This window comes from Oryctolagus cuniculus, chromosome 7 (genome assembly GCF_964237555.1).
Source record: "Oryctolagus cuniculus chromosome 7, mOryCun1.1, whole genome shotgun sequence".
Taxonomy (NCBI): Eukaryota; Metazoa; Chordata; class Mammalia; order Lagomorpha; family Leporidae; genus Oryctolagus; species Oryctolagus cuniculus.
Genome location: NC_091438.1, coordinates 54,606,419 through 54,618,507, shown reverse-complemented (window position 1 = coordinate 54,618,507; position 12,089 = coordinate 54,606,419). Strand labels below are relative to the sequence as shown.

The 12,089-nt window shown below is 49.2% G+C and overlaps 1 long non-coding RNA gene across 1 annotated transcript; it reads left to right on the top strand.

Moving 5' to 3' along the window:
- Positions 1-1,202: 1,202 nt before the first annotated feature.
- Positions 1,203-7,262, top strand: LOC138850568 (uncharacterized). Its single transcript, XR_011390509.1, has 2 exons — positions 1,203-1,485; positions 6,875-7,262. It is a non-coding gene; the product is annotated as an uncharacterized lncRNA (long non-coding RNA).
- Positions 7,263-12,089: the final 4,827 nt, after the last annotated feature.

The window sequence follows — 12,089 nt, the reverse complement described above, 5'->3', positions numbered from 1 at the left end:
TAAGAAATGAAAAATTGGAATGTTTTCTTTTTAATTTTTTTAAAATCAAGATATAATTGCCATGCAATAAGCTAAACTTTTGATGTTTGATGTGTGCCCAAAGCCATGTAACCACAATCAAGATAGTGAGCATAGCCACTGCCCACAGTTTCCTGAGATTTTTATATTCCATCACTCCTCCCTTTTCCTGTCATTCCCTCCCTTACCTCGGCACTGGGAAGCCTCTCATTTTTTTTTTTTTTTTGACACTATGGGTTAGTTTTCATTTTGTAGAATTTTGTGTAAAAGGAATCATACATTATTCTGTTGTTGTTGGGCTTCTTCACTCAGCATAATTATTGTGAGAGTCAATTACGTGGCTGCCTGTTGCAATAATCCATCATGTTTATTGCTAACTAGAATTGCCTCGTGTCAACATCTATAGTCGGCCCATTCCTCATTGGTGGAGGTTTGGATTGTTTTCACCGTAAAGCTGCTTCCACTAGTAAGTTCGGCTCTGTGATTCATTTTAGTGCAAAGACGTGGAGAAAGGATCAAAGTTGCTATTAGTTTTTGCACATGGCTATCCAATAGTTTTGTACCATTTCTTGAAATTATTTTCCATCTCCATGGTGTTGCCTTTGTACCTTTGTCAAAATTTAGTTTTTTTGTTAACGTGCACATCTATTTCTGGTCTCTATATTTTGTCCCCTTGAGCTATTTATTTTTTAAATGTTAACACCATCTCATCTTGATGCCTGGAGCTTTGAAAGTCTTTGGATCAGATAGTCAGCCCTCCAGCTTTGTTTCAGTTACCCTGGGTCCTTGCATTTCCATGTAAACTTTGAAATCAGCTTATCAAGTTCTAAAAACACATGTCGTCTAACGTACAGCATAGGAGGCAGCAGGTGATGACGGCTCCAGTGGCGGGGGCTCCATCGCCCACCACCCGCCGGGGAGATCTGGGTTGAGCCCCTGGCTCAGCAGAACCCTGTTGAAAGCATCTGGGGCATGAACCAGCGGAGGGAAGGTCTCCCCTCTGCCTTTCAAATGAAATGAAAACAAATACATTAAAAATCATTAACAATTATCTGTTGAGATTTTGATTGGGGAAGATTACCATCTTTGCAATACTGAGACTTTTTGAACATGAGCAAGATATTTCTTACCATAAATTTGTCTTCAACTTCTGTCAGTAATATTTTGTAATTTTCACCCTACAGGTCTTCTACATCTCTAGTTAGATTGATCTGCAAGTGTTTTATATTTCAAATACTGTTAAAGTGATAAATTTGGGGATGGCATCTGGCCTAGTAGTTAAGATACCGCTCGGGATGCCCACGTCCTGTACCGGAGTGCCTGAGTTCAAGTCCTAGCTCCACTCCTGGATCCAGCTTCCTACTAACGCACACTCCAGAAGGCAGCAGATGATAGCTCAAGCACTTGGGACCTCCCACCCACATCTGAGCGCCAGACTGAGCTCCCGGTCCCCAGCTTCAGCCCCAGGTAGGAGCTGTTGAGGGCATCTGAGGAGTGAACCAGTAGATAGCCTCTCTCTCTCTGCTTCTCAAATAAGTAAACTTTTAAACAATTTAAGTGGGGGCTGGAGCTGTGGCATAACAGGTAAAGCTGCCACCTACAACACCAGTGTCGCATATGGATGCCAGTTCATGTCCCTGCCGCTCCACTTCTGATCCAGCTCCCTGCTAGTGGCCTGGGAAAAGCAGTGGAAGATGGCCCAAGCACTTGGGCCCCTGCCCCCTCGTGGAGGAGACCCAGATGAAGCTCCTGGTTTCTGGCTTTGGCCTGACTCAGCACTGGCTGTTGTGGCCATCTAGGGAGTGAACCAGAGGATGGAAGATCTCTGTGTTCTGTCTCTCCCTCTCTTGTGTAACTCTTTCAAATGAATAATAAGTCTTTAAAAAACTTTTTAAGTGATAAATATTACATTTGATTTCTGTTTGTTGATAGTAAATAGAAATACAATTGATCTTTTATCCTGTAAATTTGCTAGATTTCTTAATTAATTCTAGAGACCCTTGTAGGTTCCATTAGATTTTCTCCATGGCTAGTAGACCATCTGCAAATAAAGACATATATATATATATATATATATATACACACACACATACACACACGTGTGTGTGTGTGTGTAAAATGATCTTTATCCTCCACATTTTCATTTACTTGAGAGGCAGAGAGAGAAGAACACACAGAAAGATGGACAGAGTGTTTTTGTCCACTGGTTCACTCCCCAAATGCCCACAATGCCTGGAGCTAAGTTAGGCTGGGCCGGGAACTGAAAGTCGGATGGATTTTGCTTTGATTTTTGTATAAGGTAAGAGACAGGAATTTATTTTCTTTCTTCCATATATGGATACCCAGTTTTCCCAGCACCATTTGTCGAAGAGACTTTCCTTTCTCCCCTGTATATACTTGGGCCTTTGTTGAAAATCAGTTGGCTGTAAATATGTGGATTTATTTCTGGGTGCTCTGTTTCATTGGTCTATGTGTCTGGGCTTATGCCAGTACCACACTGTTTTAGTTACTCTGGCTTTGCAGTGTACTTGGAAGTCAGATATTATAATGCCTCCAGCTTTGCTTTTCTTGTTCAGAATTGCTTTGACTATTTGAGGTCTTTTGTGGTTCCAAATGGATTCTAAAGACTGCCATTGGTATTTTGTTAGGGATTATATGAGATCTATAGGTCACTTTGGGTAGAATGGACATTTTAACAAGATTATTCTTCTAATCCATGAACATAGGATATCTTTCAATTGATTCCATCGGTGTTTCATGATCTTCATTGCAGGGATCAGACTGATTGATTTCTTAAACTTGAATCCACCTCAGCCTTTGTAGGATCCCATTTGGCTGTGATGTGTGTCTTGTTGATAGATGTTGGGGCTGCGGTGATGGCAGCGTTCACACCAGTGCTCAGGAACGCTGCCAGTCTGAAGTGCTTTGTGTCACTCCCGGTTGCCTCTGCCAGGACTGCCTTTAACATTCTTGGGATGCAGGACTGCTCATGAGGATGCCTTAGGCTTGTGTTTGTTTGGAAATGCTTTCATTTTGGTTCTGTTGGAAGGCGCTTTGACAGTAAAAGCTTCAGGCTGATAGATTTTTGCTTCTAGTACCTTGAAGAGCTTGCTGCACTGTCATCTTGCTTGACTGTTTCCTGCCAGTAATTGCTGTCATCCTTATCTTTGTCTCCTGGCTCATAGCTTCTCTTTTTTCCTCTGGCTGTTTTCAGTGTTTTGTTTTTATCAACAGTTTTGGGCAGTTTGATTATGGTGTGTCTTGCTTAGTAGTTTTGCTTTCTTCATGTTCTTGGGCTTAGGGTTTGTTGAGCTCCTTGGAACTGTGCGTTCCTAGTTTCCCTCAGATTTGTTCTATGTTCAGACATTGTTTCTTCCAGTTTCTCTCAAGGACCATGATTGTATTCGTATATAGAATAAGCTACCTGGATTCACCTCAGTGATTCTTTTTCCAAAATTCTTTTTCCTTTCTGTATTTCATTTTTGGGTAGTTTCTACTGCCATGTCTTCAAGTTTGCTAATCTTTTCTTCTTCAAAATGCACTCTTTGGTTAATACCAATTATTGTATTTTTCATCTTGAACATTATGTTTTTTATCTCTAAAAGTCTGATTGAGATCTTTTTTACATTTTCCCTCTATTTAGGTTTATTTGTTTTAAAGACAAAGTGAGAGAGAGATTTTCTGTCTCCTAGTTTACTCCCCAAATGCCCACAGGGAGATTTGACTATTTGAGGTCTTTTGTGGTTCCAAATGGGGCCAGGCCAATGCCAGGAGCAAGGAATTCCATGTGAGGCTCCCACATGGGTAGCAGGAGCCTGGGCCACCATCTGCTGCCTCGCAGGTACACTAGCAGGAAGCTGGATGGGAAGAAAGGCAGGACTCTATCCCGGGTTCTCCAGTGTGGAATGTGGCCCTCCCCAGGGCGGGCTCACCTGCTATACGTCAATGCTTGCCCCACAGCCTTCCTGTTTTGAATTAGGTTTTTGAGCACATGAAATGCAGTTATGGTAACTGTTTTAATGTTCTTATCTGGTAATTCTAACTTGCTTGTCAATCTGGGTCCATTTCAATTATTATTCTAACCATCGTGAGTCATATTTTACTGCTTCTTTGAATGATAATATGAGAGGGCCCTGAAACATTTACGAAAAAATATGCATTGTCTTTTCATTTCATTTTCCATGAACTTTCTTCAGCCCTCTCCAATTGGACTAGAGAGTTGAGTTCGTGCTGTGTTTCTCACATATTTGCAAGTCCTCTTGCCCTTTGTTCTGAGTGCAGTGGTGTTATTTGGAAACAGTGGGATCCACTCAAGTCTTCCTGTTAGGCAAGAAGTTAGAAATCAGCCTAAGTGTGTGAGAAGGGCCTAAGGAAACTGACAACTGTGGCAGTCCCAGTGCAGCATCTGCTTCTCCAAGTCCTACCCAGACCCTGATACACTTCCAGGCTCCACCCGTTCCACCTGGCCTGAAAAACATCTTTCCCCTAAGGCAGGCACTCTATAGAGAAGCCCCTTGACTGACGCCAGCAAGGCTTCCCTCTCTGACAACCTCAGTAGTAAACTGGGAAAGCAATTTTTTGTATTTTCACCCAACAAACCCTTCCTCATCCTTAGTCCTGGAGGAGAAGGGGGAGGAGGTAAAGAGACTCCCTTAAAAACCGATGCTCCTCGGCCGGCGCCGCGGCTCACTAAGCTAATCCTCCGCCTGGCGGCGCCGGCACACCGGGTTCTAGTCCCGGTTGGGACGCCGGATTCTGTCCCGGTTGCCCCTCTTCCAGGCCAGCTCTCTGCTCTGTGGCCCGGGAGTGCAGTGGAAGATGGCCCAAGTGTTTGGGCCCTGCACCCCATGGGAGACCAGGAGAAGTACCTGGCTCCTGCCTTCAGATCAGCGCGGTGTGCCGGCCGCGGCAGCCATTGGAGGGTGAACCAACGACAAAGGAAGACCTTTCTCTCTGTTTCTCTCTTACTGTCCACTCTGCATTCTCTCCATTCAGCCAGGTGACCTCGCTCTCCCCCAGTCCAAGCGACTGGGCACTCTCTCTGTGTCCCTTCCATTCTGACGGATGCCCTATCCCTAGTAAAACCTTATTACTGTGCTCTCTGTCTCATGCCTGAATTCTTTCTTGCATGAAGACAAGAACCCCACAGCTTCCAAGACTCTTCTCCAGTGCCATTCCTTGTAAGGATTTCTTCTGGGACAGGATCAGAGCAGCAAATGGCCTAACCCTAACTGCTCTCCACTATGGAAGCAGACTTCACAGGTCTTCCACTGCCCTGTAGATGATGCAATGTGGAGGTAGGCGCATTGCTGCTTGGGTGTGAGCCCTGGATACTAGTCCCTTGGTCTAGTCCTTTGGATTGTCCTTTTCCCCATGTGTTGTGTGGTTTCCCACTGAGCGCATGGGGCTGCCCTCTGCCGGTCTCCAGGGTGGTCACTGTGCATCTCTCTCCTCTGAGGCTATGGCCTGTGACCTTCAACCTGCTTGGTCTCCTGGGACCTTTAGCGCCATTTCTCACCATAAAGACTCTGCCCTTGCTACTGTCCTTGGGTCACCCCCATCAGCCCTCCCCAGGCAGTGCGCAAGGGGCATCGCAGGCTTCAGGTCACTTGCCTCCTGTCTGCCAGGGATCGTGTTCTTCCGCCACCCAGTTTTGCAGAATTGAAAAATAATTTGTTGTTTGGATTTTTTGTTGTTGTTGTTATTTCAGTTAGGAAGGGAAAGTGATTCCTGTTTTTCCATTTTGCTGGAATGCGAAGTCTTAGAAAATGGAAATGGAGTGTCTGATTCCATTCAGACTGCTACAACAGAATGCCAAAGATGAAGTGGCATAGAAACAATCTATTTCCCACAGTTCTGGGGCTTGTGAAGTCTGAGGTGACTTCACAAGGTGCTGGCAGGTTTGGCGTCTGATGAGGGCTCTGCTTTGGGTCCACAGTGGGTGCCTGCTGCCCGTAGCCTCACATGGGAGAAGGGCGGGGAGACCTCTCTGAGGTCCCTCTTATAAGGACCTGATCACCTCCCACAGGCCCCCGCTGTGGACAGCATCACACTGAGTGCTCATCCTGTCAGTTTGGGTGGGAAGCAACGTAGACATTCAGTCTGCGGCTCTCAACCATGGCTTGATCGCACAAGCAAGCAGAGGAAAAAGCTCCCATGAGCTCATGTAGGTCATTCTTGCAGGCTGCTATTATTCCAAGCAGTTTCATTTTCACCAGATTTTTGTTTGTTTCTAAGTAATTAGAAACGCTCAAAGTGTATCTGTGAGATTGCGTTAGGGTTACTGGTGAGAAAGACCCAGCGCCAGCAGCATAGCCTGCGTCACCACACAGGGAGGGCAGGGCGTCAGGCTGTTACAGACCCACTCCCGCTTGCCCTGAAGGAGCCAGTTGGAGGGAACGCTACAGACTCTTGGTAACCACTTCCCCCGTGCCATAAAGGCCCAGTCGCATACCTACGATAAGATAGTGGGTGCCCCCTGAAATTGTCTTTAAGTTATAGTTTACTCCTTCCTGTATGTAAAACCATCCTACCTTGCAGCTGTGACTTGCTGATCCCTGAGGACCTAAGATGACAGTGTGCTCCCCAACAGTGCCCCAAAACTGCCTTGCTAAATTCAGGGTATACAGGTAGGGCAAGACAGAGGATGGGGCTTCGCTCTTGAGACAGAGCCCAGTCAAACCCACACGTGTGAATAAGGTAACTGTGCCTCTCCCCCAAGCCTCCAGTGCCATTTGGCTTCTTTGGTCTTTCGTCCGTGACAAGGCCAGCACCGCTCAGGCGCCCCACCATGCCTCGGGGAATCTTCTGTTTTCACCTTCCTGCTCAGCCCTCTCTTGTCTTAAACCCTTATCAGGTTATTGGCCGTGCGTGTTGCTGAAAGATGACTGCAGACATCTGGGCTCCAGGCCTTCCCTCCGACTCGCAGGGAGAGAGCGTGGAGACTGTCCCCAGATACCAGCAGCAGCCGTCTCCTCCAGCTCACCTACCAACAGCGAGTCACGTGCCCATCCCTGGAAACCAGAGGCCGGGAGATGCACTTGCACTGCATCGCTCGGATCTTCTGGGGTCGGCAACCTGGTGGCCCTGGGCTACCAGGAAGGAGCCGGACACCGGACAACACTCAACTCTAAGGAAGCAGCCTCTGCGTCCACTTGGGTGGGCACCACACTGTTTGCAAGCACTTGGGGGAAAACATAGATGTGTGAAACCCATTCATTCCTAATAAATGAAAATCCAAATTCTTTATGACTATGTTTTGGACTCCGACTTTAGATATTTTGGAAACACCTTGATGTGCAAATTGGTATTGGGGTCAGATACATTAATGAATGGAGTTACGAAGTCTCCTGTGGATGAATTTGCAGAACTAATAGCATGCATCTGCTTCCTCTTACCTTTGTTTCAGCACCAATTCTTCTTGTAGCTCTTGTCTTTAAATGGCAGTGTGTTCTTGGCGCAAATGAGGCAGCATAATGACTAAGAACAAAAGTAGTCAAAAACTCCACAACAGTCAAAATCGCTGTGGCCGGCGAAGGTTAATCTACGGGCCTGAGTCAGGGCTGGCCCATCTGGTCCCGCTGGAGGCCGTGTGTGCTAATATGTCTAACTGCAGGTGCTCAGCAGTTTTATCTTATTTGTATTTAATTAATTATTAAAGAGAGAGAGAAAGATTGTGTGTGTTCCCATCCACTTCTGCACTCCCCAAATGCCTACCTTGACCGCGCCGAAGCCAGGAGCCAGAAATTCAACCCAGATCTCCCATGTGAGTGCCAGGGACCCAACTGCTTGAACCATCTCATCTGCTGCCTTCCAGGCTGCTTACCGGCAGGAAGCTGGACTCAGCAGCAGCGCTAGAATTCGAACCCAGGAACTCTGATATGAGATGAGGGTTTCCCAACCAGGGTCTAAACACCTACCCCATTGGGTTTAAGTGGCAAGACACTTGAGTTAGTAGGTTGAGTAATCATTTTTATTTTATTTTTTTTATTTTTTGACAGGCAGAGTGGACAGTGAGAGAGAGAGAGACAGAGAGAAAGGTCTTCCTTTGCCGTTGGTTCACCCTCCAATGGCCGCCGTGGCCAGTGCGCTGCGGCCAGCGCACCGCGCTGATCCGATGGCAGGAGCCAGGAGCCAGGTGCTTTTCCTGGTCTCCCATGGGGTGCAGGGCCCAAGCACCTGGGCCATCCTCCACTGCACTCCCTGGCCACAGCAGAGAGCTGGCCTGGAAGAGGGGCAACCGGGACAGAATCCGGCGCCCCGCCCGGGACTAGAACCCGGTGTGCCGGCGCCGCAAGGAGGAGGATTAGCCTAGTGAGCTGCAGCGCCAGCCTGAATAATCATTTTTAAAAATTGAGAAAGAAGCCTTAATGCCATTAGGATCATGAACAATGGGACCTTGTCACAAGGCCACAGCTGAGAGGAGCTAGAGGAAGTCGCTGGGAGAACTCCCTCGTGCCCGCGCTGTGCAGGGCATATCACGTGCAATAGTGGGTGTGAACCTTCACATACACGCCCTGAGAAGTGCTCGTTGTTATCTATACTTTACAGATAAAGCCACAGTGGTGCAGAGGTGGTGTTCCCTTGCCCAGGGTCACACAGTACCAAGTGACAAAGCTGGGAGGCTTCTGTTAGGTGCTGGGGCAAATTGCTTACGTACACAACAGTTCTGGCATCACAGATCTAAATAAATCAACCATGCAGAGGTTTCTGTGTTCCACTCCAAGCTCTGGTCTCAGGAAATGTTACTTCAAACACCGCCACTTCTTCTGAGGCTTAGGAGCAGCCGGATCAGTGGCCCTCACTCCGGGAGACACGCGGCAGTGCCTGGGGACATTTTTGAGGGTCTTGATTCAGAGCAAGGAGGCTGGGGTGTTTCCAACCCCCACTAGATAGAGCCCAGCAGTGCATGGAACATTCTACAGTGCGCAAGACAGCTCCCCACATGAAGGGATTTTTCCAACCAGAAACGTCACTAGCTCTGAGGCTGAAAAGGCCTGGGCTACACTAACACAGAGCTCAGGGTGCGCTCGCTGAGACTGCCCCGCTGTGGCCATCACCCAGGGTCTTGGTAACTCCTGTGACCTGAGTAGCGGGAATCCTGACCCTGCCCACAGACCCTGGAGAATGGGCGCCTCTTTTCACTCCTTGTCTAGCGTGTGAGCCCTGGCTGATGGCTGTGCTCTTTATAGCTCTGTCTCCTTGCCTCCTGAGCTACGGGATTTGTTTAGACTGGGAGAGACACTGCAGTCTTAGCTGTTCTGGGCAAGCATTTGCAGCGTGCCTGGTTCTCTTAGCTTCCCAGAGTTAGGTTTTATGTGAGCTGGAGCCTGGTGGAGCAGCCATCCATGCTCTGAAGTCCCCTGGCTGCGAACCTCACTGTGCCCAGGAGCTGCCTGATGGGGCCGGGATGCTCAGCCTTCTGTGGTGTCTTGTCTTGTGGGCAGGGTTCTCCAGCACCACAGGGTGCATGGACCACAATCCAGGTGACCTTCTGGCCCTGGTGCAGTGGCCCCTGACGCCCATGGGCTATCTCCGGACCTTCGTCTTGGTGAGGCTCCAGGTACAGCTCCTGAGTCTTGCAACATGCGGTCTGGGTTTGTAACGTTCAGAAACATTCCTGTGCCACTCCTTGCCAGGGCCAAGGGACTGCTAATCCTCCCTCTGACTCATGGCTAAAGCCAGCTTCCAAAGCACTGACGTCTAGAGCTGGAGAAGGGATCCTAGAGCCCTAAACCCACCCCTCCACCTGTTTGCTCTAACAGATTCCTGCACATTCAGCTTCATTATCACTCGCTCCAGTGCTGAACATGAGAAGCCTTAAACCCAGAGAAGCGAAGGTGCACAGTGAATACGCCAGGTGATTCATGACCTTGTATTTCAAATTCCATATCCTGGGCTGGGTTACTTCTGTCGCTCCCCCTCTTCGTGGGGGAACGACACAGGACCCTGCGCTGTTCTTTCGTCTGCTCGGCACTCCCCGGGTTTGCTGCTGGTTCTTCCCGGGTTGGCTACTATCCCTTCCACCTCCGTGGAAGGGCAGTTCCCCCCGGCCGCATTCCCCACTTCCGCAGGGGAGCGGCACACCGCCGGCCGGCTCTTCTCGGGGGCTGCACGGGTTCCCTTAGATGTTCCCCATAGATGTTCCCGATGCATGCCGTCTCTCTCCTCCTTTATAGTCCTCCTCCGCCAATCCCAACTCAGCTGCCCACACGCCGAGTACGCTGCTCTCCTCCAATCAGGAGCAAGTCCTACAGTTTATTAGTTGAACTGGAGGCAGCTGTGCGGAAGCTGTTTACTTCTCTCCCAGCGCCATATTGTGGGAGAGCAGATGCATAGAATAAGTCCTAATTCGAGTAACTTAGTCTAGTCCGGATTGCTCCCCACAGATCCCCCTTTCTTTTTATTTTTTAGCGTTGATACGCGCCTGTCTTCGGTGTCCCACGGCACACACTCTGCTCTACTTGCTAGAGTTGCCACAGGCTCTTACAAGTCCTATCAGGCAAACCGAATCCGGGTCCTCTCTTCGCCATGTTGTGAGGAGGTTTTTAGGCGCTGATGCGTGCCTGTGTTCGGTGCCCTGCAGCGCATGCTCTGCTCTGCTAGAACTGCCTGCAGGTGTTTACAAAACCTATCAGGCAAACCGAATCCAAGCCTTCTCATTGCCGTATTGTGGGGGAGACTTATTAGTGTTGGTTTGTGCCTATCTTCGGTGACCTGCAGCTCATACTCTGGTCGAGCTGCTTGCTGGCGCTTACCGCCTTAATTAGGCAGACCGAATCTAAGCCTCCTAATGGTTGTATTGTGGGGAAGCCTTACTGATGTTAATTCGTGCCCGTCTTCGGTGACCTGCGGCGCACAAGCTGCTAGCCGCCCAGGTGCTCATCGCCTCACTTAATCAGGCAGACCGAATCCAAGCTTTCTCATTGGCATGTTGAGGGGAGGCCTTATTTTTCTCTATTTCTCTATCTCCGGGCATTTCTATTTCTCCCATTTTACTTCTGTCTGCCAACATTCCTATTTCTCTTTTACTTCTAAACTTCTGTTTCTCTTATCCCTGCGGCTTTCCGGCACCTCACCCCGCCGGCGGGTTCCCGGCTCTGCGCCGCTTCAGCCCGCGCGCCTCTCTCATCTGCGCAGCTTCCCGGCTTTGCGCGGCTCGGCTTCGCACGCTCCGCGGTCTCCACGCTTAACCCTTTCGCGTCTGAACCACAGCCTCGCGCCAGCCCCGTTCCCTATCTATTCACGCCCCGTGCTCTCTGCACGCGGCGGCTTCCGCGAGTAACACAGCGTAGCTTACGTGTCCGCCACTAGCATTCAATCTAAGTTCCCCGGGCTAGCCTGGCAAATTCAACCCAGCGTACGTCTCCGCCCCACGGTTTGGCTTCCCGTCCTTTGCTCCCCGGGCTAATCAGACGGATCCCAACCAGGCTCACGTTTCAGCTTCTAGTTTCAACTTTTCGCCCCCTATTCCCGGGCTAACTTGAGAATCCCAAAGTGGCTTTCGTATCCGCCTCGGCCTGCCCCCCGCGGCTTCAATTTCCCTAACATTTTTCTCTACCCGGTATGTTTCCCCAAGCTTTCCTCCAACAATACTCCTCCCTCATTTCACCTGGCTTCTCCCCACAGTCCGTATCCGAGTCTGTTTGTTCTAGCTTTCACTTTCGCTTTCGCCCTTAGAGATTTCTCCCAGCTTCCCCCTGTAGTCCGTATCCGAGTCTATGCCTAGGCTTTCAATAGCTTCTTCCGGCTCCTTTTTCGTCCGGCTTTTCCCTAGGCTATTTGCTAGTCTCTCTCTCTGGTATTTTCCCTAGTTCTTCCCGTTTCTTCCCTCCTAAGTTTCATATCTGTCCTAAGTTTCCTATCCGAGCTAGGTTTCCTATCCGAGTCATTTCTTCCCTCCTAAGTTTCCTATCCGAGTCACGGCACCATTATGTCGCTCCCCCTCTTCGTGGGGGAACGACACAGGACCCTGCGCTGTTCTTTCGTCTGCTCGGCACTCCCCGGGTTTGCTGCTGGTTCTTCCCGGGTTGGCTACTATCCCTTCCACCTCCGTGGAAGGGCAGTTCCCC